The sequence below is a fragment of the Piliocolobus tephrosceles genome, chromosome 1 (genome assembly GCF_002776525.5).
Source record: "Piliocolobus tephrosceles isolate RC106 chromosome 1, ASM277652v3, whole genome shotgun sequence".
NCBI lineage: Eukaryota > Metazoa > Chordata > Mammalia > Primates > Cercopithecidae > Piliocolobus > Piliocolobus tephrosceles.
In genome coordinates, this window is record NC_045434.1 from 141,700,582 (window position 1) to 141,706,581 (window position 6,000).

Sequence of the window (6,000 nt, forward strand, 5' to 3'; positions counted from 1 at the left end):
CTCAAATGATATGTGTATAAAGTGAAAAACATGATAATATGATTTGTTATTTGTTCTGATATTCATTTAGTCTGGAACGCCCACTGCCCATTGCCCCCTCTCCCTGGTAATATCTTATTATTTCACCAAGACCTGATTAAGCAACTTACAATGAAGATTTACTTGAAAACAGTAGAGAAAAAGGTAGTGCCTCCAAAAAGGGAGATTGTAGGGTGCACACATGCTACTTTGTGGTACTTTGTTCATAATTGTTGCCATGCTGTTTAGGATATACTATTCAGGATTTTTACATGGTAGATGGTTAGTTTCTCTTGGGGAAGGCTCCTGCATCACTTTTACTACTATTTTATAAATAAGGAAACTCAGGTTCAGAGAACTCTTCATTTCAGAACTGTTAAAACGTTGACTGTAATCACTACCCTCTTGTGATAGACTATAACCCAGAAATTTGGCATTCCAGTTCTTGACGATGGAATGCTCCAGTTGTTCTAGGGTTGATGATACCATAGACAGTCTATGACATCCAAGAGGAATGGGTTAGGTAATAGCAGATCTGCATGTTTAGCAGGTAGCCATTGGGGCCTGTAGATGACATTGGCCAGTGTACCCCACACAGTTTATATGCTAGGAGATTAGATGGCCAGAGTGAGTCAACTAGAGGAGATGATCATGAAACAAATTTAGGTGCTTGTGATCAGCATTTACAAATGAAATATATTAAAACAAATATGAGAGTTCATTACAAACAATAAAGGTAGGCATTTTCCACAAAACTTTTCTCAATTGTATAAACATATGTGTATACATATATGAGTCTGTACTAAGTCATGATGTGTAAAATACTTTCTATTTGGTTATGTTAAAAAATATTCAAAAGCCCACCTATAACGATATATTTTTAGGGACTCTGTGGTCAAAGGGAGAATGCAGCTTCAGATAATAATGCCAATAATCACATAGGTTGGTAGACAGCAGTGAAGGGCAGTGGAATATTGTATACTGCCTGGAGCTTCAAAGGAGCTAAACGGATAACTTAGGAAACAAAAGAAAATACAAAAGAAATGAATCATGATTTAAAAGAGCCAGGAGAAAAGAAAGGAGAAAATAAAATATTCTAATAAAGAGTAAGTTTCCAGTAAGGTATTCAAATTTTTACAGAATAGCTGAACTAAGAATTTTGCTGAGAAAAATCTGTGAGTTTCTACAGAAGTAAATTTATTATTTTGCCTCCTAGTACCACTTCTTTTTTCTAAAACCATCACTTCCCACCTCCCAAATGTCACTTTTTTCTCCCAACCCACTTCTTCAAGGAACCGCTGCACATATTTTACAAGGATCTCATTCCTATGAGAACTGCTATTATCCTGTGTGACCTTCCCACAAACCCTTGATTGATCCAGAGTTGGGTGTATGACTAAGCCAAGTGGAATTTTTTAATTGAAACTGAGAAAGAGTTTCTTTCCAGTGGTAGATTTCCTCAGATGTAAAAACAATGTTTACAGATGTATTTGAGCAGCTGTTCTGCAGAGACAGAATGAATCTGACACTCAGAGAGAAGGAAAGATGGGTTAGATATAGAGCCCTGGTGGATTTAGAATCCTGTGCTCTGTTTGTTTCTGAGGTTCAGCCATATCTTTATCCTTTCCAAAGTTTAGGTTTCTGACCTTTGTTGGATTCCAAAATCCAATAAATCTCTTTTTAAACCTAAAGTGTGAAATGAGGTACTATTACTTGACTAATACAGTTATTGGAAGTACAACAACCAAGGATAGTTATAATAGGGAAAATGCAAGACATTGAAAAAAGGGAGCAAAGATCAGTACAGACTAAGAATACACGGAAAACCAGAAATGCATACAGAAACAACATGACTAGACTAATATCAATACTTGGTTGAGATGGATGCTCAAAATGAGAGGTATATATGAAGAGATACCTTTAAGTTCTTTTGTTTACGTATGTATAAAAATAACTATGTATATATGAAACATATGGCTAAGTTAAGTATTTAATAAAACCTGTTGTTCATCATGCTTGTGGCTGAGAATGCTGTGTGTTTATCAAACTCTGTTCCCTTTTCTTTCAACTTCAGAACTTAACTACATTTCCTAGCCCTTCTTGCAGGTTGCAGTTGCCATGCCATTGAAGTCTGACCTATGAAACATACACATTGTGATGTATGTGACCTACAAACCTTCCTCAAGTGATTTTCACTCTCTTTTCTGAAACATTAGCTGAGTATAAACAAATGTGATGATACAGAGAAGAGGAGACCACAATATGAAAAGACCCCAGTGACTAAATTATCACATAGATGACTACCCAAGCAGGATCACCAGCTTGGTTTAGGATATGAGCTAGAAATATTCCTATTATTACTCCACTGTCTCAGGAGAGAAGGGGTTATCTGTCCCAGAAGCCAGTGTTAGTTTAATGAATAAAGTATTATTCAGTTGTTTTCAAATAATTAAATTATACATTATGGCTAATTAAACAATTGAACATTAGGATACTGTTAATGTAGCAATAGCTGAATTAGTGCATTCTACTCACTAGCCAGAGTCTGATAACTGACAATGTATATGAATTTAAAGCCATGTTTGCATCCCTGTTTCAGTTTGCTCAACCTCAGTGCACTAAAAACAGCAGCACTTATTCTCAAATGGCCATAGAAAAACTTAAAATTTGATATTTTTCCATATCTGTGAGAAACTTCTGAGTCTACTTCACATTTGTAACATGATTTCATTGATTCTCATACATCATGTTATTGGCAAATTAAGGTTCCTAAGGGACAAATAGATTTTGATAGTCTCAACCATGTATGACTATGGGAGAGCTGCTGAGAATTTCAAGGTTGTACTTAAACAGACACAAGCTTGTTCTGAGAGCTCTGTGCTTCTTATTGAAATTGCAGAGGTGATCTTTAAAGAATATAGGAATCTTAATGAATTTATAAATGAATCTATAAAAAGTGTTATTTGATTTATTTTTGTTGAAAAAAGTAATCTATCTACTACTCTCAAATTTGTTTTACTCATTGTTATAGCTGAGCTTTAAGGCAGTCTGCTAAAGAAAATGAGTAATTTAGGATGTATATTTGGACTCCCATATCTTTTATTGTAGAAATAAAATGTTGTAGAGGTTGAATGGAGATGAGAAAGCCATAATTTTGTCTCATACTTCAACCAACAATCCTTGCATGAGAATTGATGTGAACCAAAACAATAAAGCTATTTGCTTTACTTTGTGTGTTTTAGATAAAAGAAGGTTTTTCTATAAATTCAGGTAATTTTTTCAATTTTCTTTAAGTTTAGTGACCAATCATTGCTACTTTATTGTTAATTGTCAACCCTAAACCCTAAATTACACCAAATGCCCAAAGTGGACTTCATTTATGCTATCTCTGGGACTGTATCTTTTTTATCTATTAGGTCCCCTATATTATATGAAGCTGGATCCCTGTAGTCTGCACATTTCCCTGTTTCATCATACAGGGTAATACCAAATCATCTTCCCATTATACAAATAAAATATTTAACAATCTTAATCTTAATTTTACAAATATTAATTCTTTCACTTGGGAAGTTGGTATTTTATAGGGGTTAAAAATGTTAGTCCAAAGTCATATTGCCTGGGTTCAAACTAACCATGTCTTTTCTGTGTAAACCGGGACAAGCTACTTAGCCTCTGTCAGGCTTCAGTTCCTGTAAAATAGGAATAGCAATAATTCATATCTCATGGTGATATTATGAGGATAATACAAGCAGGTACATAGTATGTTCTTGTGCTATGGTGTAGACATGTTTTGTTTGTTCTCACCAATCTCATGTTGAAATTTGAATATGGGGTCTAATGGGGGGTGTTTGGTCATGAGGGTAGAATAGGTTAATGAATAGCTTAAAGCTTTCTCTTGGGAGTGAGTCAGTTCTCATGTTATTTGCAAGATCTGGTTGTTAAAAAGAGCATGGCACCTTCCCACCCCTACTTTTCTTCTGTCTTGCCATACGATCTCTGCAAAAATGAACTCCCTTTCACCTTCCACCTGAGTGGGCGTAGCCTGAGGCTCTCACAGATGCAGACACCCAATCTTGAACTTTCCAACCCTCAGAAGTGTGAGCCAAATAAACCCTTTTTTCCTGATAAATTATGGAAATTCTGGTATTTCTTTATAGCAACATTAAACAGATTAAGACAGCTTGGAACAGCACCTTTAGACAGTAGTGATTGCTATTTGTTTTTTTTTGTGTATGTGTGTGTGTGGTTGTTACTCTTAATGTCACTAGGCATAATGTCTTATATTGGGAAATGTGGGTAGCAAAATGGATTAGACTGTAATCCCAGCTACTCAGGAGGCTGACACAAGAATTGCTTGAACCTGGGAGGTGGAGGTTTCAGTGAGCCAAGATCATGCCACTGTACTCCAGTATTCCAGCCTGGGCAACAGAGTGAGACTCTGTCTCAAAACAAAAACAATATACACACACATATATACATATGTACACACATATGCACATATACAATGCTTTAAGAGTATGGAAATTATTATGAGTAATAATATAATTTCAAGAGTAACCAAATTTATTTTGGGATGTAAGAAATTTCACAAGGAATTACATTTGGTTTGGGCTTAAAAGCATGAATTGTAGTAGACAGAGAAAGGTAGGGAAACTTTGAAAGCATAGAAAACAGAATGGGCAAAGCACAGAGTAGGGAAACATCATGTGTGTTCAGGAAATAAAAAGGAATCCATTAGTTCAAGAGTAGTTCAGTAGTTCACTGAAGATGGAGCAGTGATTCTCAATGGGCAACAATTTTGCTTCCTCTCCAGGAAACATTTGGCAATATCCGGACACTTCTTTATTTCCGTGTCAAGGAGGCGCTCCTGCCATTTCATGTGTAGAAGCCAGGCAGGCTGCAAAATATCCCCACGTGCTGGAGAGCCCCTCACAGTAAAGGATTATCTGATCCAAGATTTACTTGCGCTGAAGTTGAGAAATCCTGAGCTAGAGAATAGGGCAGGCAGGGAGAGTGGTGGGCTATACAAATAGGAATTTAGGTTGGAATCCACTTTTAAAATGGTTCATTATGCAATTATAAAGAAGCTACATTGCGATGGCTACACAGAACTCTGATTTATTGACTCTCTGAAGTTCCAGGACATTTATCTTTTGATAATCAACAATCTGCCACAAACTTTATTTAGAGTGTTTTCACTCTTGTCAGGAAAATGGCACATTTTCTTCAGAAATCTTTTTTGTTGTTGTTGTTATTGAAATTAACCTTATGGTCATTTCAGATAAAAATTCTGTCTTCATAAGTGCCAATTCATGTCACCCTCAGGATTTATAATATATTTCAAAATCACCTTCCGCATCAAACACTTTCCCTTCCTCGCAACCCTTTCGTCTCTATTTGAGTAGGCTTTTCCCCTTACCCATCTCCCTCCAGCAGATGTTCCCTATACTCTGTGGTATTTCACTTCCTTGATTCCTATTAGTCTTGGAAAAACAAAAGTAGAGTCTTTTTCATACATGTTTGTTTGTCTTTTTAGGCAATCGAAGGAACAAAGAGAAAGATAGAGAGGGAGGTAAAGATGTGGAAGGATCACAGCAAACAATCACTTTGAAGGTTTTAGCTTTTTAGTAAAAATGTTTCTCTAACAACATACTGCTGTATGACTAAAGGAATTCAGGAGCATTTAGATAATAGGAACAACAAAACAACATCGTTTGCTGCTTTTCCAGAAGAAAATCAAAGTAGTGCTGAGGGTCTTCTACTTCCTGCTGATTTTGTTTTTCTAAAAATGTGTATTGATTTCTTCCACCTCAGAGATTCATAAATGTTGTTAAAAATGAATGGCAGGTCTGATGTAAATTAAATGTCAGGTGGTTGATAGGTTTCATAATACTTTTTTAAAATTTTAATGACATTCTTACTTGATTTTGTATTAGAGCCATGCAAAACATAGAATACCGAAATCCACAATAGTATGTGCTA